The sequence below is a fragment of the Sparus aurata genome, chromosome 6, assembly GCF_900880675.1.
Source record: "Sparus aurata chromosome 6, fSpaAur1.1, whole genome shotgun sequence".
Classification (NCBI taxonomy): domain Eukaryota; kingdom Metazoa; phylum Chordata; class Actinopteri; order Spariformes; family Sparidae; genus Sparus; species Sparus aurata.
In genome coordinates, this window is record NC_044192.1 from 1,361,249 (window position 1) to 1,389,045 (window position 27,797).

The 27,797-nt window shown below is 40.2% G+C and overlaps 1 protein-coding gene and 1 pseudogene across 1 annotated transcript in view; one reads left to right on the forward strand and one right to left on the reverse strand.

Annotated features, from left to right (window-relative positions):
• The window catches only part of pcbp4 (poly(rC) binding protein 4), a 488,978-nt gene that overhangs the window by 243,406 nt on the left and 217,775 nt on the right, over positions 1 to 27,797 (forward strand). The window lies entirely within an intron of this gene.
• Positions 7,926 to 27,797, reverse strand: part of LOC115582740 (NACHT, LRR and PYD domains-containing protein 3-like) — a 52,792-nt pseudogene continuing 32,920 nt past the window's right edge.

The following is a 27,797-nucleotide window of genomic DNA, read 5'->3' on the forward strand; positions in this document are numbered from 1 at the left end:
ACAAAGGTTCAAGTCGCTCCACTGTCACGTCTCTTCTACGTGCGTGGTGGAGTTCTCTCTCTCTCTCTCTCTCTCTCTCTCTCTCTCTGTCTCTCTCGCTCTCTCTCTCTCTCTCTCGCTCTCTCTCTCTCTCTCTCTCTCTCTCTCTCTTTGTCTCTCTCGCTCTCTTTGTCTTCAAAATAAGAGCTGGAGTGTAGAACTGGGTTCTTAGCGCGGGGCTTTTAATTTCAAAGTAGCAACCGTTGCCAGAGAGAGACAGAGCGGAGCAGCAGCGGACAGAGAAGCGGCTTTATAGGCTCAACACACTCACACCACCATATTACGTACGAAATTCGTACGGTAGATAACAGTAGCGATTTTATACCGCCTTTTTTTGACATCCCTACTGGACAACTGGAAATGAGTCGGAACCAGTTCTTACTGTGTGTCTGAGGGTCCAGGATAATTTCTGAAGTTTACAGGATGTTCGTTGGACCAGTCACTCCTCATAGACAGACAGATGGATCCTGGAGGTTCTGCTCTCTGTCTGTTGGACTGAACACTGCAAACAGCAACAGTGTTTTCATTTATATGACATGAATCCTTGATAAATTCTTCAATGACAAACTGTTTTAACAGCTCTAAATAAAAGAAATAGAGGCAGATAGGTCAAATAATTTCACTGACCTTATCACAACGTTAAATCAATGTTAATGTAGCAGTTGGATTTTAAAAGAAATGTTGTTATACTCACAATCAACAAAAAAAGACAAATCATGTGACCAACAGAGACAACTGGAAATGAGTCAGAACCAGTTCTTACTTTGTGTCTGAGGGTCCAGGATCAGTACTGAAGTTTACAGGATGTTCGTTGGACCAGTCACTCCTCAGAGACAAACAGCTGGATGCTGGAAGTTCTGCTCTCTCCTCCTCCTCCCCATGATCACTCATCTTCTCCTCTGAAGTCAGTCTGAGAGGTGAAACACTGACTTTGAGCTGCAGGACACAAGAATCAGGAAACAAGTTTGTTCAAGAGAACAGAAAGTGAAACACAATCACACAGTGTAAGAAAAAAGGATGATGAAATGTATTATGTCTGGTTTTATAATTCAGGTTCGGGCAGTCATGTGTCACATGTGCCAGTGTGTGATGTCACACAGAGCAGTCAGACAGGTTCGTCTTACAGCAGCAGATAAACTCAGTTTGGTAAAGCAGACTTTTCCAGTCCAACGACAGCTCAAAGCGCCGTACAACACATGCCCCATTCACAAACACATTCATACACTGATGACGGAGGCTGCCATGCAAGGCGCCAACTGGTCATCAGGAGCAATTTGGGGTTCAGCATCTTGCTCAAGGACACTTCGACATGCAACTAGGGGGGCCAGGATTCAAACTGGTGACCTTCCAATCACTAGACGACCCGCTCTACCCACTGAGCCACAGCCTCCCAGTTTGTTGTGACTCCAGCAGACACGTCTCTGTTGTTACCACGTTGTTTGGTTCTGTCCTCAACACGACTTCATGTTTCAGAAGCGGGACGACATTTTACTGTTGGTTGAGTTTCGTTATTGTTCGGTGACGCAGTTTAGTCCTCGACAGATAAAAAGTTCATGAGTTCATGTTTGTCCTCTTCAGCTCACAGAGAGAAAACAGACTCAGAGACTCTGACTGTAATATAAAGATAGAATGTGCGTTAAAGCTGTAGTCTGCAACTATTTTTGTTTATTATTTTAGCATTATATTATTACAAATGTTGCAGTGAACGTATTACTGCTCTCACTAGAATATTTTGGGACCTAATGTAAAAATCTGGTGGAGTTTAATCGTAAAAGTTTGATTATAAGTTTATTTTTGTGTGTAAACTGACTGTTAGCCTATGTCTTACTGATAATCAGTTAAAAGCTGCGTTATAAGAGCAAGAGATTAATGACAGAAGCAGCTGATGTAGGTCAACAAAGGAAAACATGAGAAAAGGGAGATTTAAGTGGTGATTTGATTTTCTGCTGCTGCACACTGTGTCTGCATCAGGCTTTACACCTGTTCATTACTGCCAGTTAGAGAAAAGAGATGAACACTGAGCTTGTTATAAATATTGTAATAAATGTGGGTTTTGTCCTTTAGCAGGAAAATACTGCCAGTGTCAGAGCCTTTAAATAATCACACAACGGATCTTTATTAAATCATCACAAGTTAAATATATGAAAGCTAATTCATAGAGGTGAGGATGGCTACAACCGACTAGAGGAACTCATCACAGGACAGCCAATACGCTTCATTCAAGTGAAGAACCACTACACACAGGACTAGATTCTAGTTTAAGACACACCGTTTCAAACCACGGCACGCTCGCACCCTCAACGCAGGAGGCACTGCAATTCATCAACCAGCAATCCACTCACACCGTTTTGAGTGAAACTATATGGATGTCCCGCTTATGACTTAATTAGCCCTCTCTCACATGTAACCTACTCCCTCCAAGCACTATACAAAATAAGCCAATATTATACACACCGAAATATATATACAATAATAATGTTAAGCCATACTTAACTTGGTCGCTCGGTGATCAGTGTCTGCTAATTATTAATTATCTTAATTATTTTAGCATTAAGTTATTAAAGACATCCAGATAAAATGTGTGTTAACACTCACCCTGACCAACTGCTGCCGTCCTGCTGCTGTTCTGACACTCAAAATGGAGTCTAAACACTTTACTTTCAATTTGAGGCTTTAAGGGTTCCTCCCTCTCCTTCCATTAGTATGCAGCCAGAACAGTGACGATTATTTTTAGCACTGACAATTGTTGAGTCAAAAGTCAAATCAGTTAAAGAAATCATGACACCTGTAGGACAGGTGGAGAAGTGTATTGCCTCCCTGTTGAGGAGAGGAAAATCCCCAAACTAACACCAGCTGATGAGCTGACTGAGAGCACCTGCCTGCAGCCTTTCAGCAGGATCACTCAGCACTCCAGTGTGGATTCAAACAACAGAGGAGTTCAGACTGTTCAGCTTGGGTCAAACCATGAAGGAGCTACTGGTATGGATGAACCGAAATTATATTGATGAGAAATGTTTGTTGTGTTGCTGAAAGCAGAAAAGGTGTAGTTTGGTTTCTTGCATGATTAGGACAGACAGCAGGCCTATTCATGTTGAGCAGCAGTGAAGCAGCCTGCTGGGTTTTGTTTGTCTCTTACAAATTGATTTCATGCTTCAATGTCAATGATAATTGGGAAATAATATTTGATGATTGATAAATTGGACGTACATGGTAATCGAATATTGTAAAGATTGACACAGTTAAGTTAAAGTTAATTATAATTATAATTTGAATAATAAATTACTTTAAGAAAATTACTAAAACATTTAAGACATTTATTTGTTTGAAATTAATGATGGTTGTACATTTCTGTTTCTGTTTGAAGGTTTTTTTTAACCTAATATCTCCTCCAATAAGAAAATAAAATTGAGAAGAGGAAAAGAGTTGTCCTATTGAATCTTTCACGGTTGGCCAGGCCATTTTTCAAGTTTGGGCAGAAGCTGAGCAGAGTAAACCACAGGATAACTTGTCAACAATTAAACGTCATTAGAAACATAACTACGGAGGCTGGGAGGTGAAAAAAACACAGATCCATGTCACCTCCCGGGCTCCGTACAGAACCACAGTGACAAGTGGAAAAAAAGGTTGTATTGAAAAGATATTAAAAGTTATTTATATTTTTATATTCTTAAGTTAATTCGATTTTTTAAATTACAATCTGAAGATTGTTTTTTCTTCATGTCTTTTCAAAGTAAATGGACTCGTAATGATCAGTCAGTGATTAGTGACGTCGGATACACAGAGTTCACAGTTTGCATCATCCGGTTGAATGTTAAAATATTAAAGTGATGTGTTACTAAAACTACTCAGGTTCATGACGTCATTACGTCAGCAAACCGAACAGCTCTGCACGTGCAACTCGTTACATGATGTGACAGTGAAAAATAAAATACAGAACAGTAAAATTATGCTAAAAGTTACAGAGCACAGCAGCAGCTTTGAATCTGCTGCTGCACACTGTGTCTGTGTCTGTTTCAGGCTTCACACCTAATCATTACTGCCAGTTAGAGAAAAGAGATGAACACTGAGCTTGTTAATAAATATTCACTGTGTCAAACATAATTATGAGAGAAATGGTAGAACTGAGATGAAACTTATAATTATAAGATAACATTTAGAAATTGAGATACAAAAGTCCTAATACAAGAATCTGGTGAAGTTTGATTATAATTTGATTTGAAGTTTATAAGATTTTTAAAGTGTCTGCTAATTATTAATTATCTTAATTATTTTAGCATTATATTATTACAGATGTTGCGGTGAACGTATCACTGCTCTCACAGGAGAATTGTGGGACCTACTGTAAAATAATCATAAAAGTTTGAGTAGAAGCTTCTTTTTTGTGCTACTGACTGTGATATCTGACTGATAACCAGTTAAAAAGCTGCGTTATAAGAACAAGACATTGATGATAGAAGCAGCTGATGTAGGTCAACAAAGGAAAACACGAAACACTTGAGCCTTTCAAGTTATGATTTCATGTTTTAAGTTTCCCTGAATGCTCCATGAGAGCCACAGCTTTACCGTACAAAGTAGTGTAGACGCGCGATCGAGTTTTATGTTACGTGTAGATGGACTGACAACGGTCACAGGAGGAAGACGTCACCTCTCTCTGTCTCCTCACACAAAGTTTTATATTTTAATCTTAGTTTTGTATCAGAAAAAACAAAACACAACAGAGGAAGGTGAACATGAGTTCTACCGAGGAGGTGAACGAGTTTGTTCTTGAGCTGCGGCAGAAAACAGGAAGTAACACACAAGATCTCACACGCACGCACACGCACACCCACACATACAGCATTGTATGCTAACTCCTGTATTTAGCTTTGTCTTTTGGCTACTGGTTAGCAAAAGTGTATTTAACTGAGCAGGCAGTTCTAATAACGTTAGATTGTGTTCAGCAGCTCTGAAGTGGTTGAACTGGTTTAGAGAAACAACATTACTCATGCTTCAGACAGGCAGCAGGTGATGATGATTACCTGAATGATCACCTGGAGACTCATCTACAGCGATGTGAGGAATATTGATCGTTACTCTGGATGTCTACAGTGATCTGCATGAGGCACTCCTCACTGTAATTCTGTTGTATTGATCAGAAATAGGCTTCTTTTGTTGTTATTTTGAATGCGCCATCTTGGTTATCTGGCTTCCTCTGTTACCATGGTTACAAGCCTGCTCCTCTGTGGGAGGGGCTTAGAAGGACTGACCTGGGAGCTGTGAAGCTTTCAAATGAGTAAATCCACCTTTTCTCAAATCTCTAGACTGCAGCTTTAACAAGTTTGAAGGAGACATTGTTGAGTTGTTCACTTCAGATGATGGTGAACAAGTGTTTTTTTTTTCGTAGTCTGAAAATTGTAACGCTATAATAACACACCAGGCAAAGATTACCCAACTTTGTATCAAGACAGAAGCACTAAAAACAATCTGAGGAGGCACACTGGAGATCATGAAGATGCTCCAGGTGATCTTGTAGTTAAAGTACATAGAGGCTCAGTCCCACAATCAAGACTCAAATGTACTGACTTTATTTGTGATCATCCTTCAAGTCAAAGATGTTTGGTGGTTTCAATCCTGATGTGAAGATGTTTAATTGGAGCGACTCCATCAGATCTTTAGAATCCAGAATTACTTATTGGTTTCATCGTCTCTCTTTTCTACAGTTTGTTTCAGAATCCTCACATGATGTTGATCACCTTTCTGATCACAAATCAATTATGATCAATTTAGTAGGCACAAAACAACAGTTATTTATGTGGCTAATGAAAATTTGAAAAAAGGACTATGAAATGATGATATATTTTGTGATGTAGTGAAAAAAACAGTAACAGGAATATTTGGTAAATAAATCACAAACAGAAAACAACAAAGAAGTTTAAAAAGTTGGATAATCTGTATTATGGACGAATTAAACACATTTATGATTAAAGACAATGAGACATCAAATGATGACAACATTTGTATTTATTAAAATGGCTTTTAGCAGGTAGATAGCAAAATGGTTGAAACATAAACATATTAGGATTAATGACAAGGAATAAAAACACAACATGAGGCTCCATAACAGTCATAATATGAGCAGCAATACAGTAACAGGCCTTTTAGAAAAGGTTTTCATCACACTAGCAAAATAAATCCAGGAGCTTTAAGATATCTGAAAGACGTCAGAGGTCTCATGCATCTGCAGGACGAGAAATAAAGAGGAAAAAAAAGACAGAGCAAATAACTACACAAAATTCAAAGGTAATCATAGGAAAACTAAGACCTACAAGAACACATGATGTCATTTCAAAGTCATTATAAAGGGTTAAAATGCTTATTTTATGATAAAACTCAAAATAAAACCCAATCCGTGAATAATCATTTGTGACTTTAAATAATAAAACATAAGGATTCATGAAAAGGAATAAAATGTAATATCAGGAAAATAAGCAACAAAATAAATCAAAACACAGTCCCCAAAAACTGATCTATATCTGGACCATTTCAAAGTTCATCATCAATTTGGTTAAAAGACAGAATGCATTAATTACACAGATGTAACTTGTACATGATTATAATATAATTTATATAACAAGTTAATGTAGATTAATCAAACCATTTTGTGACACTGATGCAACAATAATGTATAATAGCAATACATAAGTGATGTAATGCAAGCTAAGAAGTTAAATGTATCCACTTTTATTAAAACATCTACATCTGTTGAGCTTGAAGAGACGTTACAGTGAGAATGAATCAAACACTCTGAAAAGTTAAATATGTTTGATTGCATTTGTGTGTGTGTGTGTGTGTGTGTGTGTGTATCAGATATATTTCCTCTCACTTTAATGGGACTTGATGCAGCAGTTGGTCGAGGATTCAGAGTCCGATCGCTTCCAGAGAACAGAGGCAACACTGAAAATTTTTTAACAGGTAGAGTTGCTGCTTGTAAAACTTGAAGATTAACACATCTCCGATGGCTTGTGAGGGACAGTCTTGTGTCATTTTAAGTTTACATTTACATTTGCACATTACATGATATCCATTTCCATTTGTACATTTACATTGAGGGCATTGAGCAGACGCTTTTGTCCAAAGTGACAAACAGTAAGTTGTCACAAGAGAGAAACCATGACATCACCGTCAATGGAGTAAAAAGAAATATAGAAAATATTCTCAAGCCATCATCTGAGGATCGTAGCTGCTATTTATCAAAGATATTTTAAGTGCATAAGTGCTGTGATAGAAGTGCTGACGATACAAACATACAAGTGTGTACATAAAAAAAAAAATAGAAAAAAATGGGGGGGTTGGGTGGGAGTCATGCTCTGCGGGGTCGAGGTGAAGTCTGAACAAATGAGTCTTGAGTCTTTGGCTTAAGACAGAGAGTGACTCTGCTGTCCTGACGTTGGTCAGGAGTTTGTTCCACCACTGAGGCTCCAGAACAGAGAAGAGTCGTGACTTCTCTGAGCAAGATTTGTTTGCTCTCAGTGATGGCGGTACCAGCCGGCCAGCTGATGTAGAAGAATGAAGTGCTCTCACTTGAAGGCCTTGAAGGCCAGTATCATCATGCTGGTTACACAGTTACTCTCACAACTTCTTTGTCTACTTTGATCTCTGTATGACCTCCTACACTACCTGAGGCTGAGCGGTGCCTAGCAGCCTCAGCAGCAGAGCATCTGTTCATCTGTCTCCTCTGAGAGGCCTTTTCTTAAAAGCTGTTTTAAAATCGATAAATAGTAACTGAGACCAGAAAATACACCTAGAGAATTTATCTGTCTACCACATCGGTATGAACCCAAAACAAAGACATATCTCTGTGATATGACTTGACCTGAATTCATTCTTCAAGCATTGTCAGTGCTTTATTGTAGGCAACTGGACGCTTCAGTTTCTTTAAACGTCAGGGAGACACTTCAATCCTCCACAGCCAAAACCACTTTGGTGTAATTCGGCCCACAAGGAGCTTTAAGTTAACCCTCTGGAGTCCAGGGTATAATTGACCATTTTTCACTACTTTTTACATTTCACCTTAAAAACTATTTGCCTTGCCTTATTTGTTTTGGTGTCGTTTATTAACACAGTGGACCTGAAATCTCACTAAAAACATAAAATCTGCTTTGGAAAAAGTTCGATATTTTACTGTGAAAACCACAAACATGTTTAACAAACTTAGAATGCAAATATAAATTGTTGTTTGTTAAATTTGTACATACGTTTTTGAAATGTACAGAGTTACATGTAACTATTTACATTTAAATGCAGACAATGCCTCAGGCTCAGGTCTTCCTCAGCTCCTCCCAGCTCATAGAAGAGCTGCTCTGCCTCCACATTCAGTGATCTCATTGTTTTGACACAGAAAACAAAAAAACAACTACAATACACACTAAATACACACTCCAAGCACGCTAAATGTCACAAATCTCTCAACTTTCAAAACTTGCTGTTACTACCACCGTCAATCTTTCGCCGCCATCCCTCCCACAACTTTCACCTCTTCCTCAGCAAGCAAATCACGTGCTTTGCCATATACTTTTGCGACTGGTTGATGTGGTGCATTTTTCCACCAATAGAAACGGGAGTGTCGAGTGGTTTTTTTTGCCTGCAAACGCACACTAAACGTGACGACAATATTCATGAGAAAGAGTTGCGTACATTTTTTTATTGTATGTCCGTTTTTACTTATCAACGCAATTTAAAAACTGTTATATAGTTTGTTGAAGTTGAAACAGAGACTCAGTGAGGCTGCGTCTTACTGTTACATCATCTTAAATTGTTCACGTGATTTGGACGCACCGGCATATCAGTCGACCACAGAGGGTTTAGACATTTCACGTCTCATCCAAGAGGCTTCTTCAGTTCTTACTGAGGTGAGTTTGTAGGCCTTTAAACTCTATGTGGGAGTGTCTTTAAAGAGTCGATAAAGACACGCGTGCGCTCTGAGTTTCAAAGCCGTTGGGCCATTTGTGGGTCGTTGACCCAACCGGCCTTCGTGTGGGTTGCTGGGGCTAGGTGAGCCCACTGGTCTCACATCGCATCGGTCTGAAAACACTTTCTCTTGATTTCCATCTTCCATCTGCCTGGTGACTCCCACCAACCTGAATATAATTTGGTTCTCTGCCACAGTTTCTACCACTGCACATTTAATCTCCACACTTACCACTTTTTACCTAATTGTGTCTACACATAAATGGATGATTGTTGACTTAACACTGGAGCAGATTTTAGAGCAGTTCAGACCGCAGCACTGAGGTCATCTCAGTTGATTCTGCTGCTTCAACTTCTCTGGATTATCTGGACACAGCTGATCCTCTCCACACCACCACCCTTACAGAGATCATTTCCATCTAATGAGAGAAGAGAAACCACAGAAGTCATGAATGTTTACAGAGATTCTTCTCATCAGTTTTCAGTCAGTGATGCAGCACATCCACTATAAAGACCAGCAGCACCAGAAGTGGAGCAGCTGTGTAGCGTAGCCAGCTTCCTTTCAGCTCTCATGTGGGAGTGAAGCTCACAGACCTGCAGACACTTTGGATATCAAGTCTGTTAACTCTGCAGATTTCACCACAGTACTCAATTAACAGCTGAGAGTCCCTGAATGCATCATTAGTGCAGAAACTGGGATACTGCTCACTATAATTATGATTTACTGCTGTTAGATTTAAATGTCTTTGTGACATTTGAATATTTCATCTACTTTAAAATATTATGAGACAAATATGTAAATATGAGTCTTTTATAAAAATATGTGGACCGATCAAATGGACAGATATATCCATGTTCAAGAAGTCTTTAGAGAAAACCATCAGCTGTGGTTATTGGACTACAGCAGAGATTCTCCTCTTTATTAAGATCACATGGTCACTAAATCTCATGACGGTTCTCTGATCTGCAAAGTTTAGTCAGACTGATCTGAGAGCTGTGACGAAGAGGACCTGATCATTTCTTTAGTGTTGAAATGAGAGCAAACTGTCTCTAAACAGCTGATGCTGTCAGCTGCAATCCAGCTTTATTTCCTGTAGAGATGAAAACAGTCGTCTTCACATCAACTCAAACACATGATAAGTTGCTGGTTGATCTGATTGGCTGGCTCAATACTGCTGAAACCAGCAGGAACTGACTCAAACCCTCTACTGACCTCAGAGTCTCCAGTCTGCAGTGTGGACTGTCCTTCAGATCAGACAGCAGCTTCACTTCTGAATCCTGCAGGTTGTTTCCACTCAGGTCCAGCTCTCTCAGATGGGAGGGGTTGGACTTCAGAGCTGAGGCCAGAGAAGCACAGCTGATCTCTGACAAACTGCAGCGCCACAATCTGAATAAAGAATAAATGATGTAGATGAAACCATTTATACTACAATCAGATGTGTTTAAATGTGGAGCTTAACATTACTATGTCTTTAACAATGAGCTTTTCTCTAAAATGAGTCAAGTCACTTTGTCGTTGTGTTTTTTAGGGCTGCACGATATGGTCAAAAAGTGATATTGCAATTACTTTGACAGGTATTGCGATATTATTCATTATTATTATGGATGATTACATTTTGCATCACAATTTTCATTGTCACTGCAAAACTAGTAAAATCATGATGATGTAGCATTTCTCCCTGTCGCTGCCAAACAAACATGTTCTATTACGGCTGGAGAAGAAACTTTGTAGGCTGCAACATCTTTGCAGCTCTACAAAATATCATTACAACACTGTTTTGTGACACATTTTACCTTATAAAATAATTGCAGCTCTTGCATTTTGGATGTTGCACTTAGTCATACTGGCCCTCATTTATCAATCTTGCATGAAAACGGGTGCAGATCTGAGCGCAGAATTGGTCTTATGACAGGACACACGTGTGATTTATGAAACATTCGTATCTGACCAATCCCAGCGTACAAATGATCGGGTCTTGATAAATGCAGCGGCTGAATTCGATCATCATTAACATGTTACACCCTTAAATATTCCTGGTTCGGAGGCCTCGCTCACTGAGGTCGAACATGGAGAGAAAAAACACTGGCAAGAAGAGAAACTTCTTCAAGATGGAGATCGGCATCCTGGCAGCACCGGCACATCAAAGGCTCCGTTCACTAATGCAATGTTGTGCAAAACTGAACAGGCCAAAATAATATGGCACACTTTCTCTGGGGTATACAGCAGCATTCCCCCTGCTGGTCCGAGACGGAGCTACCTGCCCTTCAGCAACCCGAAGCAGCTCCACTGTGACCCGTGTGCGCACTACTGAATCTGCGTTCCTGCTCTGTAGCAGGTTTGCCAGCAGGGTTATTAGATATTCCATTAATTAGTTGTCATATTTAATTTTACAAAAAAGTGGTATCAGTAAAAACGTGGGCTTTTTTTTTTTATTAAATCTTTTAAATTTTGTTTTGTTTTAAGAATCCGTTTTGATCTGTTCTAAATATGTGACTGCTTATGCTTAATGACAGCTGAGGTTTGTTATTTTCAGACTCAGCCAGATTTTGCTGTGCTGCACCACAAATCCACAGACTCAGATTTGCGTACACGATCTCAGACCTGATGTGAGAAATGATCGTAGCTTCCGCTCACCTCCAAATTGATAAATGCCGAAGTTTGCGTGGAAATGGTCGTACACACGGTTTTCCTTTGATAAATGAGGGCCACTGTGTATTAGATTATTTGATTATTAATTGTGCAGCCCTAGTGTAATTGAGGATCAACATCATGTCATTCTTCTACACACATCATCCAAATGTCAGTATAACATTCATACACCTGTTCACGTCAACACAGATTCATATTCATCTTTAACACTTTATCCATTTTAAACTAACATTAGTTCAGAGGGTCTCCAGTGTACAGATCACTCATTCATGAAGGAATGAATGCATGTGAAAACAAAACAAAGAGTAAATTAGTTTAATTTAATTTGATAATGAATTAATCAAATTAAAAGAATGTTACAAAGTATATTCCATTAACAAGCACTGACATGCCTGAAAAGGAGTATATTCATACACTCACACATACAAATATACTTAACCTATATTATACATAATAAATATACATTGACCACATTTCTATATCTTATTATGAAACTTAAGTTATTACCACATATTTATATTTTTTAACATATTTAGATTTTATGCACACAAACACATGCATACATCTACGAAAACGCCTAGTGATTTTTGAAGCAAAATATTTAGTCTAAAATCGAGCCCAAGAAACATCGCAAGAACCAAACACACACACCAACAACTCTTCTTACCAAATAAAGCGGACATTTTCTAAAATCAAGAAATAGTGTTGGTGTACTGACCTCAGAGTCTCCAGTCGACAGTTTGGACTCTGTAGAAAATCACAAAGCAGCTTCACTCCTGAATCCTGCAGCGTGTTGTGACTCAGGTCCAGCTCTCTGAGATGGGAGGGGTTGGACTTCAGAGCTGAGGCCAGAGAATCACAGCTGATCTCTGACAAACTGCACCAACTCAATCTGAATATAGAATAAATGAAGTGAGTTTAGAAGACAATGTTCCTGCTTGAAATCATTCAGTGTTTAAACTTCTGTTCAGAGCTGAACAAGTTTAAAAAATGAAGCTCCAAACACCTGAACCCAACAGGCTGCAGGTCCAAAACTGTCAGATACACAAAGTGAAACAGAGCTCTCATTAATAGGGCTGGGTATCACCAGGAACCTCGTGATACGATACTATCACGATATTTTGCCCACAATAACGATAATATCACGATACAGCGATTCTGCGATAATCGATATATTGCAAGAAATTTCATCAAGATCAAAAATACATCAAGATATCTGTGTCACTGAAGAAATTCAAATTTCAGAATTAATTAATTAATTAATAATTAATTCAGAATTTATTGACTGCACTGAATCCATTTCACAGGAATTACAAAACATTGTCAATCAATTTCACATGAATTACAGCCAAGTAAACAAAGAGTGTATTGCACAGTGACTCTTCTTAACACACACACTGACTGCAACTATCATTAAATATCGATATGTGTGGGTTTCAGAGCTGCTTAAACCATTTTTTTAATTTTATTTGGTTGTATACCTATGTTTGAATAAAGATAAAGCTGTCCTCTGAAGAGGGGTGGTGGTGGGCCAAAAAAAAAAAAAATATATATATTTTTTACATTTTTAAATATCGATATTTGGCACCAGTGTATCGATAACGTACCTCAAGACGAAATATCGCGATATATCGTAGTATCGATATTTTGACACACCCCTACTCATTAATATTAATGACAACGTGCTGCTGCTTCAATAAAGACGTAGTGACTCCACCTCTTAAACTCTGCAGCTCCACCAGAGGCTCCATCTATACAAACTCATGTTGTGCAGCCAAACAGAAACCAACAGAAACTGACTGAAGATTTGATTCTACTGTTTCAGATCAAAATCATCCTGAGTTTAAATATTTCAGTCAGTATAAACGTCACATGTCATCATAAAGGTTCTGAACAAACATGTTCATTATCGTGTGACAGAGAAGAAAACACTGGTTTCTGTTTTTATTCACAGAAGCACGAAGGAATCAAATGATTAAGAGGTTCAGAGAGAATCAACCAGTGATGAATGTTTAATGTTATATTAGATCTCTTTTAAATATGAAGCTGAACAAGACGCTCAGAGTCAATCAGCATCAAATCTATGAGGTCAGATCCCCTTCAGACCTGATGACATGAACACTAAGATTCACAGAGTTTGAATAATGTTATGAAAGTGTGAACAAAGGTTTCAAATACATATTAAAATGTGATTTAAACATGTGAAAACAACATGTGTGAAATAATGGTGTCACATTTATAACTGACATCAGCAGTGTAATATCTTCAATGTTGTAAAGTTTGTCTTCAGAGTTTCAGACAGTCAACACGTGCAGTGTGTTCAATCAGAGATGACATTAAATTACATCCATGTGTCTTTTGTCCAGCGTGACTTTAACATCATCAAAGCTCCTTTTTCAAAGATTCAACACTTTCTATTGACAGATTTAAATGTGAGTGGGGCCACACCTTTCTGATGTCACATTAGGACGGTCTGTGTCCAACAACTGTCACTTTAAAACCAACAATCCAACATTAACACACACCTCACTGTGTGATTGGTCACCTGAGTGGAGGTGAGAAAGGAGGCGGGGTTTGAACTTCTCTCTCAGCTCTTTGTTCATTTGTTACACAACTATTTCTGTCACTGTTCATATGAACAGCTGAGTGAAACACTATGAACGTCTTCAGCAGAGACTGTCTGAACATGTGACACGTCTTCTCCATATTTAAACCATTGTTGTGTCTCCAGCAGCTCTTCACTCCACCTTTGGCTGTTTGGAACAGCTGTGAACACTTTGAGCTCCAGATGTGTTCAGACAACACGTCGTACCACTGAGCTTCTTTCTACAAATATCCCAGCCAACAGCTCTTAAAGAAAACCAGTTGAGTGGATTTGCAAACAGAAGTGAATCCAACATCCTGCTTCTGTACGCTGCAGGCACAGTGAGCATAAGAGCCAGGTGAACTCTGAACCTGCCTCTGGTGCACAACTGACCACAGTTACTCTAAAGAATTATTTCACAGTTCCAGCACCGATCCATCTCATTCCTACTGGCTGAGGAAATGACCTGAAGGAAACTGCAGAGGAATTATGGGATTGTTCCCAAGGAATTGTGGGAATTGTGGTTGGATGTACGGACTCTAAGCAGCCTGGGACGTCATTTTAATCACACGACAGACTTCAACCTGCAAACAGAAAAGTTCTCCACCATCGATTCACCTTCAACACAAACGAGCAGCTCTGTCTCACACACATAGAAAGCTGTAATCAAAGCACAGATCTTCATCACCACTGTCATCTCCATCAACACACAGCTGACTGAATTGAGTACAGGTGTGTGTGTGTGTGTGTGTGTGAACTGAGGGAAATTTAAATCTTCTATTCTAGATTTAAATTTAATACACACAGAGAAAAAACACATGAACTGACTTCAGAGTCTCCAGTTGACAGTTTGGACTCTCCAGTCCAGAACACAGACGCTTCACTCGTGAATCCTTCAGGTTGTTGTGACTCAGGTTCAGATGTGTCAGATGTGAGGGGTTGGACTTCAGAGCTGAGACGACGACTTCACAGAGAGTCTCTGAGAGTCGACAGCTCCTCAGTCTGTGAATACAGATAATAAAACATTTAAATCAGATAAAATCTGACTCTTTACTATGAAAACAGACTCTTTACATTTTGCATCACAAAGCACATGAACATGAGCAGCTGTAGCTCAGCTGGTCAGCTGTTCGGCCTGAGCTGCTCAGTCAGCGATCACAAGGTTTGTAGTTTGAAACTTGAGCTCCTCGGCTCCACATGAGCCTCCAGACTTTGACCTGCCTGAGGAGATCAGCTGGGCTGAATCAGTGGCCCATTTTAAATCCCCCTCAAAACACACCTGTATAAAACGGCTTTAACGGCTGATTCTGATGATTTCATCTTTGTTTGATTTTGGTTTGACATGTTTGTGTTTGTCCGTTTTCTTCATTCTGCTGTCTTTATATTTATATTTGTAATTGTCCCTGTAATACTTTTCTTGTGACTCTTTCATTGTTGTGCTGTTTTATTTGTGTCCAACAAACTGATGTGAGTGCTTTTAAAGTGCCATATAAATAAACAGAAATACATGTTGAAGTGTCCTTGAGGGAAATAATGAAGCAGAAATGACAGTTTAGGACAAAAAACGTGTCAGATGTTAGTTTACAGGCTGCTGTGATTTCTATTGGTTCAGCTTCATGTTCACATGATGATCAGTGAACTGTGAAGTCACTGTAGGTTGGAACTGCACTCGTATGTATTTACCTCACTTATGTGTTTGTGTGTATTTTCTCAATCTTTGATGCATTTTATTCTGTGGCTCCATCTGCTTTTCATCTCCCATTTCATTCATTTAATGCCTCCCACTGCACAAACACAAGAATTACAACTAAACATTGTGTTATTATCATTTTATGGGTAATAATTTAGTGTAATGTTTTGGAATCAAGACGACTTCATGTCATTTCTACTCTGAGCTTGGTGATGATCATTTATTCAATCAGCAGGTTTAATACTTGTTTTGGTAAACGTGTATAGTGTTGAGGTTTTGTATTATTCATGTGTGTAAAGTGTTGATCTTTAATACTGAAGGCTTCAGCTTTAGCCCCCTTCATAATGTTTAACACATCTGGACTTACACAGCCTTTCTACAGTTCCTCACAGCTGGAATCAGTCTCTGTCGTCCCTGTACAGAAGTGTTGTACTTCATCAGCTCCAACTCATCCAGAACCTCCTCTGACATCTGCAGCATGTAGGCCAGAGCTGAGCAGTGGATCTCAGAGAGTTTCTTCTCTGATCTGTTCTCTGACTTCAGGAACTCTTGGATCTCCTGATGGACTGAGTGGTCGTTCATCTCCGTCAGACAGTGGAAGATGTTGATGCTTCTGTCAGGAGAGATTTCATCTCTGTTCATCTCCTTCAGGTTGTTGATGGCTCTCTGGATGATTTCTGGACTGTTGTCTGTCTGACCCAGCAGGCCTGCTAAGAGTCTCTGGTTGGACTCAAGAGAGAGGCCATGAAGGAAGCGAACAAACAGGTCCAGGTGGCCATTTTTACTGTTGAGGGATTTCTGCATGGCGCTCCTCAGGAACTCATCCAGGGATGAGTCACTCTGACCTCCCAGGAAGTCCTCCAGGACCTTTGTGTTCCTCTTGGTGTGACAGTTCTCATGGATATCAGCATTTCCAACAAAAATCTTAGAAATCTTCCTCAGAAAAGAATTTTTGTGTTTGTACTCTTTTCCCGTTAAATCCTCCACCACCTCTGTGTTCCTGTTGGTGTGACAGTGGAACATGTAGACTGCAGCCAGAAACTCCTGAACGCTCAGATGAACAAAGCAGTAGACTGTTTTCTGGAAGATCACACTCTCTCTTCTGAAGATCTCTGTACAAACTCCTGAGTACACCGAGGCCTCTGTGACATTAAGACCACAGCGCTCCAGGTCTTCTTGGTAGAACATGATGTTTCCTGTCTCCAGATGTTCAAACGCCAGCCTCCCCAGCTTCAGAAGAACTTCCCTGTCAGCCTCCGTCAGCTTCTGTGGACTCGTCTCACGTCCCTCATCGTACTTCTGCTTCTTCCTCTTTGTCTGAACCAGCAGGAAGTGTGAGTACATGTCAGTCAGGGTCTTGGGCAGCTCTCCTCTCTGGTCTGTAGTCAACATGTGGTCCAGAACTGTAGCAGTGATCCAGCAGAAGACTGGGATCAGACACATGATGTGGAGGCTCCTGGAGGTCTTGATGTGTGAGATGATTCTGCTGGACAGATCTTCATCACTGAACCTCCTCCTGAAGTACTCCTCCTTCTGGACGTCAGTGAAGCCTCGTACTTCTGTTACCCTGTCCACACATGAAGGAGGGATCTGATTGGCTGCTGCAGGTCGGGAAGTTATCCAGACGAGAGCCGAGGGAAGCAGCTTCCCCTGGATGAGGTTTGTCAGCAGCACGCTGACTGATGACTTCTGTGTGACATCAGACACGACCTTCCTGTTCTTGAAATCCAGTGAAAGTCTGCTTTCATCCAGGCCGTCAAAGATGAAGAGAAGTTTACAGTCAGCGAGCTTCTCTGCTGTCACCTTCTGTAATGTTGGATGGAAAACATGGAGCAGCCTGAGAAGACTGTACTGCTCATCTCTGATCAGGTTCAGCTCCCTGAACGACAGCAGAACCAGCAGACTGACATCTTGGTTTTCGGAGCCCTCTGCCCAGTCCAGAGTGAACTTCAGCACCGAGAAGGTTTTTCCAACTCCAGCGACGCCGTTGGTCAGAACGACTCTGATGCGTCTCTGTTGGTCAGGTGAGGCTTTAAAGATGTCGCAGCACCTGATTGGAGTTTCACTGAAGGTCTTCTTCTTGGAAGCTGTCTCAAGCTGCCTCACCTCATGTTGGGTATTAACCTCTTCACTCTGTCCCTCTGTGATGTAGAGCTCAGTGTAGATCCTGTTGAGGAGGGTTCCACTTCCTGTTTCATCACTTCCTGTTCCATCACTTCCTTCAGTCACACATTCACATCTCCTCCTCAGACTGATCTTATGTTCATCTAAAACCTCCTGCAGACCAACATTCACTGAAAGAGAGAATAGAAAAAAATGTGGCGATTATTTTATTTTTGATTTATATACAAGTATATGGAGATGTTAATGTTATAAAGTCCGCCTGAATCACAAACTGTGATGTTGCTGCTTTACACAGTTATAATATTCATCCATTATCTTCAACATATCAGATATAAATGTATTTCTATTGGTTGTGATGAGACGTGGTGCAGAACAGAGTAGAAAAAAAACATGTTATCATATTTCAGATGGTCTTTAGATGTAGTGACATTTATAAAGATCTTAATTGTCCGTGCAGTGAGACACAAACAAATGTCACGTTATTAAATCAACAGTGTTTTCAGACATGATGAAATCAGCAGACAGATGTAGTCTTACTCTGTACAGTGCTGGTCAGACTGGCTGTCTGCAGTCCAGCTCTTGTTCTGGATCTTACCTCCACACTGGGGACAGGAGGAGTCTCCTGGTGAAGCAGACTGGTCCCAGTATGATGTGATGCAGCGTCTGCAGAACCAGTGTCCACAGCTGGTAGAGACCGGATCCTTCAGGACGTCCTGACACCAAACACAGCAGGTGGGCTGCTTCTTCACAGAAACATGACTCCTCTTCGTCTCTCTGTGATGGAGCAGAGAAGACAGGACACAAAGATTTAAATCCAAAGACTGAAACACCTGAGACACTGAATCTTTCAGAATTCTGTTCTTTACAGTTTACAGATAACTTTTCATTTTGTTTGCTTGTTGCATCTAACACAGATGAGTAGACTGCATAGTTAAATGGTTTCATTACGTCTGTTTTAAGCGTTTTTATTGTTAATATTTCCGACTTTATTGTTCTGTAGATCCCTGAGTCTGCACAGGGTGTTTTCGCTAGGTGGCGCTGTACCCATTTCAACTAGTGTTAACGGGGCCACCTCCGGCTGACCTCTTTACGTCACCAAGTGCCTCGGCATTCAAGAAAGATGGCGTACGAAGAGCGAGACGAAGCTACATCTTTGTACACTTCGTATATGGTGTACATGATAATTACACAAACTAGGTGCACTCTGGCGCTCTTTCTTGCCGTGATTTCGGAGGAAAGACGCCGCCGCCGCCGTCCGTCTACTTCCGGCTCACGGCCCCGGGGAAAAATCTCGCGCCTGCACAGAACGCAAAATCCGATCCGCTGGAAACGTATACATGCAGGAGTAATGCGACTTTCAATCAAATAATCTACGTAGTGTAATTCGACTATGAGAAATCCAATCCGGTCTGATTTTAGTCAGACTAAGGTGTATACATTCATCTTAAAGATCCCATCATAGTCGGACTAACACAGTAATTCGGTTTTCTTGAGTGTCATGTAAACGCAGTGTATGTTGCCCTAGTAACCCTGATAGGCTCACTATCTTCTGCAGCACCAACACAAGCATGGAGTCCACCATTGTTGTTGTTGTTGTTATGAGACGTCGCGGGGTTCAGAGGTGGAAGGCTAGAGGTCGAGGGGCGGGGCGATGGCGTCATCGATACAGAGTATCCGGATTCGCTGTCCATACGAGATGGCAAGGGAGGCTTTTTCTGATTTTTTCCACTCTGAGAACAGGTTTCAAAAAAGTGTGTTTACAGGATCCATGAGGACGATTGGCCAAGACGATGCAAAATTTGTGCGTTTACACACAAAAGTTTTTCCATGTGGATGGCCTCTCAATGGACTGAGTCTCTTTAAGAAGACTGAGTCTCTTTAACAGGACTGAGTTCAGTTCACTTAAAACACAGTAAGAATCTTATTTTTGTTGACCGATGTATTTTAGGAGAAACTGTATAACACCAAAAACACACGTGACTGACAGAGACAACTGAGAATGAGTCAGAACCAGTTCTTACTTTGTGTCTGAGGGTCCAGGTTCACTACTGAAGGCTGGAGGTGCCTCGTTGGACCAGTGACTCTTCATAGACGGACAGATGGATCCTGGAGGTTCTGCTCTCTGTCTGCTGGACTGAACTCTGCAAACAGCAAAAATGTTTTCATTTATATCCTGTGAATCCTGGATAAAGAAACATAAAGCAGCTTCAAATAAACAAAATAAGAAGCAGATGGGATGAATGATTTCTTTGTTCCTAATTTCTCATCCATAAAGAGTTTATTCAATAATTAAAGGTGTAAAGATGAGTCCCCATCAGAGATCAAATGGACCAGAAAGAGAAACCTGCTCTTAAACAAACTGACAGTGTGAACAGGACAGAACTGAGTCTCTTTGAGAGGACTGAGTTCAGTTCACTTAAAACACAGTAAGAATCTTATTTTAGTTGACAGATGCAGTTTAGGAGAAACTGTATAACAACAAAAACACATGTGACTGACAGACAACTGAACATGAGTCAGAACCAGTTCTTACTTTGTATCTGAGGGTCCAGGTTCAGTACTGAAGGCTGGAGGTATATCGTTGGACCAGTCACTCTTCAGAGACACACAGCTGGATACTGGAGGTTCTGCTCTCTCCTCCCCCACCACACTTTCACTCATCTTCTCCTCTGAAGTCAGTCTGAGAGGTGAAACAGTGACACTGACTTTGAGTTCAGGGCACAAGAATCAGGAAACAAGTTTGTTGAAGAGAACAGGAAGTGAAACACAATCAGACAGAGTAACAAAACCACACAAAAGACGGTAAAATGTATTATGTCTGATCTGATAAATCAGGTTCGGGCAGTCTTGTGTCACCACGTGTCATGGCATGCGGGGTAACATGTGATGTTGTCAGCTAGTAAATCCTGTGTGACGTCACACACAGCAGTCAGACAGCTTCGTCTTAAAGTCGACCAGCAGCAGATAAACTCAGTTTGTTGAGACTCCAGCAGACACGTCTCTGTTGTTACCACGCGGTTTAGTTCCGTCCTCAACATGACTTCACGATTCAGAAGCGGGACGACATTTTACTGTTGGTTAAGTTTCATTATTGTTCGGTGATGCAGTTTAGTCCTCAACAGATAAAAAGTCTCTGAATGAAGCGTTCATGAGTTCATCCAACATGTTTGTCTTCTTCAGCTCACAAAGAGAAAACAGACTCAGAGACTCTGACTGTAATATAAAGATAAAGTGTGTGTTAACAACCACCCTGACTCACACCGCTGCAGGTCTGCTGCTGTTCTGTCGACTCAAAATGGAGTCTGAACACTTTAGTTTCACTTTGAGCCTTTGAGGTTTCCTCCCTCTCCTTCCATTAGAATGCAGCCAGAACAGTGACGATTATTTTTAGCATTGAAAATTAAATCAGGGTTCGTACACATTTTTCAAGGTCAAAGTCAAGCACTTTTCAAGCACTTTTAAGGGTCATTTTCAAATTTTTCCAGCACCTTATTGCTGCGGTAAAATACATATCTACAGGAATATATACACTCATTTTTGTACATTGTATTATGCTGCAAACATCTAAAATCATGTTTCATAATAGCAAGAAGTTTAGAAATTAAAGGAGAACACAAAGTTTTATCCAAAAAAAGGGAAGCCACTTGGTGTTCTTCAGGAACACTCGCACCGAGACAATGAGAGACTGAGAGCAGCCTGTAATTTTCTTTTTTGACATAGATTTTTATGTTTCAGAATGCAGTGTTGGGAGTAACGCTTTACAAAAGTAATGCAATTACTGTAATGCATTACTTTTTGCTGTAACACAGTAATGTCAGGCATTACAAAAACAAAAAAAGGTAATATTTTACTCAGTACAAATCTCAGTAACACGTGTTATAATGCATATAATGCATATAATGAGAACTTTTGATCGAGGAGAAGATGACTGGAAGGATGTGAAGAACATTATAGTTAAGTGCATTTTGTGTGCAAAACCAAAAGATCTCTCTACCTCGCAAAATAGCACAAGTCATTTAACGAAACATCTAGAGCGGTGCCACATTAACATTAAGCTAGTGACCAAAAGAAAGCAAACTGAGGATGAGAGCGGAGAAAAAAACATTCTCCTGTACTGCGATGCTTAAACCTCAAGAAGCGAGGAGACTGGTGGCAGAGTATGTTGTCAAAGACATGCTGCCACTTTCAACAGTGGATTCTCCGTCTTTTATAAAAATTGTGAGCAAGATCCCCGTCCAGGCTAGCAATGACAGGGTAAGCTATTATTGACTCAACAGGTTAGTGCTGCTGGGCTACTGACTGTAATATAAATATAGCAACATAATGTCAGTCTGTGTTACATCAGTTTGTATCCAGATAAAACATACAAAAAACTTCTGTTAAACACAATAAACATTAGCTAAAGGGCCTTACAATGTAGGCTCCCCCCTGTTTTTGAAAGGTCTGCCCAAACTGAATTTGAGTGTTATCGACCATTTTGAGATGTACGACCACTTTCTGCCCCATGAACAGATTTAGGCTACACTGGAAATCAGTGTGTGTGTTTCAAAAAATTTCAATACAATGTAGATGCATTCTAAGAATCTGTACTGTCCCTGATATATAGAGGAAGGTGGGACATGTCCATGCATCATGCATGTTTAATCACATCTAGAGGACAGAAGCTTTTAGAAAATGCTTTCCCTTACGTTAATAACGATCAAGGTGTTGACATACAAAAAGTTATGACACATACTGATTTTTCAATGTAAATATTCTCATGAAACAGGTACTGCACCCCAAATGTTTCAATTTTAACACTGCAATTCATGTTCAGTATGGCCAGCCCTTTCAAAAACTGTTGTTTTCAGTGTTGGTGGTTGTATATGTTGGTGAAAGTAACTTAAAAGTAATGCAACAGTAGTGTAATGCCTTACAATTAGAATACAGTAATATCACAATGTAATAAAGTTACTGAAATGACAGTAACAAGTAATAAATAATGCATTACATGTTTGGAGTAACTTGCCCAACACTGTCAAAATGTGTCACCTATCTGTAAGAAGTCTTGGCTTGCCATCTAATTTACTTTATTAGAAGTAAGGAATGAGAAGTGGAGAAAAGGGAACATTCCCTTTTCACACTTAAAGCTCTGACTGACGTCAGTGCCTGGTGTGACGTCACAGAGACAAACTGAACAGTCAGTTTCATACTCTGGCACTTTAGCTCTGGTGTTAACCAGTGTGAGTGACTCCTCTGCTGATAGAGATGCTCTGTGCTGCACAGAGAGCTGTTCGCTTATTCATCAAAGTTATTAATATTGAACGTGTCATCAGTCCAAATTGCATCAAATTCCACCTTCTCCTCAGCCATCCTTCTATTGCTACCAGGCTGCATGTGTGACGATACACACACAGACAGTCAGGTGCTAACTTAACGAGGTCACGTAACGTGATTAATGGTCCGCTAATTATTCCTTAGCGTGTTATGGTTTAGCTAACGTTAGCGGTTAGCACAAACAAAGTGTTAACGTGCAGTGTTGGCCTAAGTTACTCAAAAAGTCTTCACTTACATGTCATGTGACTTTAGAGCGCAGACTCTCCCACTGCACACACCTGCACATCTTTTTTGCAGACTTTGCATGACGCCACTCTTTGATTCGGTCCAAGTCATAACCAGGGCCGTTTCAAGGAATTTGGGGGCCCCAAGCAAAATGGACATGAAGGTAGCTAACATAAACATTTTTTGCTAGCCTACCTGCTGCGAAATTACACTGATTGTACAAGACAAGTAGAGCTATTTTATCCAGTATAATGTATCACTTACCACTATCTTGTTTTTTCTTATCCTCCTCTTACTTTCTCTTTTTTCTTTTCTGGCTTCCTGATGCATAATTACGCTTCATGTGATGACTGCAGAGGTTTTGTATTTTGCCGGCAGCAGAGGTCACGAACCTGGCTGGCTGGCTGCTGTCAGCGACTACTGAGAGGGGCCCCCTTGAGGGGGATCCCGATAACAGTGTCATTGCACTTTACTGCATTGACTATCAAAGGGGCGCTCACACAGTTTGTCGTTGCATTTTATTCATAACCAGTCGTTGTCTTGGGGCCCCAGCAATTGCTTGGTTTGCTTGCCTTCTCGCGACGGGCCTGGTCATAACCATAGTTTGTACTTTAATTTTCAAGCCAATGCTCGTTAACACAGCAGTCTCCCGGCATTTTGTCATCTCCTGCTGTCGTTCTTCTAAGAGGGGCGGGGCTACACACAGACTGGCAGGTCGCAGAGAGGAGCAGAGAGGCTCAGCGGAGCCCATGAGGAAACATCTCCACATACGGTTTTCTTAACAATTTTATTTCTCCTTGTAATAAGCAAACTATCCAGTCCATCTCAATTTTGTGAAAGACATAGAGTTATAATGTCAAGCACTTTCAAGCACTTAAACTAAAATCCAAGCACTTTTTAGGCCTTTAAAATACAACATTGAAATTCAAGCACTTTCACGGATTTCAAGCACCCGTACGAACCCTGTTAAATGTAAGCTCAGCTGCGAGCGGTGGGGGCATGGGTTGTTGGGGATGAGTCTCGATTGAACAAAACTCCATACCAGGGGTACCCCTATCTAGTCTTCCATTTCTTAGCCAGCAATCTCAGAAAAAACTTAAAATCAATAACATGTGGGTCATACATACATTGAAGGTCTGGAATCTAGTCCAAAAGCAACTGAAAGAAGTTGTGGCCCTGTCACGGGCCATGCCTATAGTCGGGAACATAGAGTTTTTACCATCCATGTCAGACAGGACCTAGAAAAGGTGGGCGGAGAATGGTCTGATAATAATAAATCAACTCCTGGATGGGCACATATTTCAATCTTTCTCACAACTTAGAGACAAGTTTGCCCTGCCTTCAAGTGACCGATGTAGATACTTTCAAATCAGACATTATGTTATGAAAAATACAGATTGGGAACATTTACGAAAGGAACCTACAAATACAGAAAGTCATTTAATACATCTGTTTTAACACGGTTCCTCAACCAAAAAACAAGTATCTCACATGTACAATAAATTAAGGCTACATATGTCGGATAATACACGACACATCAAACAACAACGGGAACTGGAACTGAATGCAATAATAGAGGATGACTCTTGGGAAAACATATGTTCCAGATGCCATTGGGGGGTTGGAAGCCAACTCTATAAAGAATTTGACTGGAAGATAAAAACCAGGTTCTTCAGGACACCGATAACAACTTTTGCCTCCAAAAACAATCCCAGCAACAAATGCTGTAGGAATTGTGGTATGGTCAGTGACCATACTCATACATTTTGGGACTGCCCGAAAAAAAACAAATATTTTGGAAAAAGACCAAAGAACTGGAAAAAATCTTGGCAATGGACCTTCCAATGGATTCTCTGTTATTTTTATTAGATGTATTTGCTGACCACATGTTTAACACAGAACAGTGTTATATACTACATGTTTTGTTGATGATTGCAAGAAAAATGATTACTATTAACTGGATGAAACCTAACCCACCCACAATCGCTCAATGGTTACAGAAAGTAAAGCATGTTTACATGATGGAATATATGACTGCCCAGTTACAGCTAAAAGTACCCATTTTCATGAGAAGATGGACTCTAGTTATTGACTATCTCGCTTAAAGGGATAGTTCAGGTTTTTTGAAGTGGGGTCATATAAAGTACATATCTATAGTCGATCTGTTTCCTGCTGTAATCAGCGATCAGCGCAGCCTCAGTTTGGAGCAGCAGAGAGCCGCTCCAGCCCAGACGCTCAGCTTTGTACTGCAGCGAACGGGTCCAGAGAAAAAGAGAAATTGACCACCTAAAACAAGACTCACATAAAATGTTTTACATCAGTTCAAGTGTACGTTGTATAGAGAAAATTCACACCGCTTTACATCGACGTCAGACCACGCTTTCTTTTGGCACTACATTTTCTCAACCGCAGAACCTCCGTATCCCTACGCATTAGCGTAACTGGGCAACAGCTGATCTGCGAGCGGCGGAACACAGCGCGAGGCCCAGCTGCTGGACGAGAGGTTTACTTTAGATAAAAACTAAACTTAACTCTCCGTATCCATACGCATTAGCGCTCATGCGTAGGGATACGGGGGTTCTGCGGTTGAGAAAATGTAGTGCCAAAAGAAAGCGCAGTCTGACGGCGATGTAAAGAGGTGTGAATTTTACCTATACAACGTACACTTGAACTGATGTAAAAAATTTCAGGTGAGCCTTGTTTTAGGTGATTAATTTCTCTTTTTCTCTGGACCCCGTTCACTGCAGTACAAAGCTGAGCGTCTGGGCTGGAGCGGCTCTCTGCTGCTCCAAACCGAGGCTGCGCTGATCGGTGATTACGGCAGGAAACAGATCGACTATAGATATGTACTTTATATGACCCCGCTTCAAAAAAACCGAACTATTCCTTTAAGACTCTTATACCTACAAAGCTAAATTCTATTTAAATAACTACTGTAATTACCACTATTGGACTTATTTTTGCTAGAAAAATGTGTGTGCTCTATCTTTATACAATGATATCTATGTGCGACAGATGAGACCCAATCTTAAGATGATTTTCTGTTTTTTTTTTGTGATGTTAATTGCTTGTTAATGTGCATAAAAGGCAATAAAGTAAAAAAAATAAATAAATAAATAAAATGTATCATTAAAACCAAAACTACGGAGGCCAGGAGGTGAAAAAAACACATCCATGACACCTCCCAGGCTCTGTACAGAACCACAGTTGATCATGTTAATGATCAGTGACGAGTGCACAGAATTCACAGTTTGCATTATCCAGGTGGATTTGTTAAAATATTAATGTGATGTGTTATTAAAACTGCTCAGGTTTATCTTTATGTCAGCAAACCGCACAGCTTGGCACGTGCAACTCGTTACATGATGTGACAGTAAAAAATAAAATACAGTAAAGTACAGAACAGTAAAATGATGATAAAAGTTACAGATCACAGCAGCAGCTTTGAATAAATCAGCTGCTGCTGCACACTGTGTCTGTGTCTGTTTCAGGCTTCACAGCAGCTCATTACTGCCAGTTAGAGAAAAGAGATGAACACTGAGCTTGTTAATAAATATTCACTGTGTCAAACATAATTCTGGGAGAAAGGGTAGAACTCATGAGATGCAAGAGTCCTAATACAAGAATCTGGTGGAGTTTGATTATAATAATTTGATTTGAAGATGAAAATAATTTTGAAGTGGCTGCTAATTATAAATGATCTTAATTATTTTTGCATTAAATTATTAAAAGTGTTGCTGTGAAAAACATGATAATATTCTCACAGGAGTATTTTGGGAGCTTCTGGTGATTCTGGTGGAGTTATAACAAACTATAACAATTTGATTTTAAGTTTATTATTGTTTTAGTGTCTGCTAATGTCACTGAATGTGATCTTTCAAATAATCATTTATAAAAAGCTGCGTAGTAACAGCAAGACATTAATGAAGGGAGCAGCTGATGTAGTTCTGCAAAGGAAAGTACGAAACAATGGAGACTTTGAAGTGATGATTTCATAATTTCCAAGTGTCCGTGAATGCGCCATGAAATCCCCGCTTTACCGTATGAAGTAGTGTAGCGCGATCGATTTTTATGTTGCTCGACAGAGCGCCTCAGGTGTAGATGGACTGACAGAGGAGACGTCACCTCTCTCTGTCTCTTCACACAAAGTTATATATTTTAATCTTAGGTAAGATAAGAAACAACAAAAACACAACAGAGGAATGTGAACATGAGTTCTATCG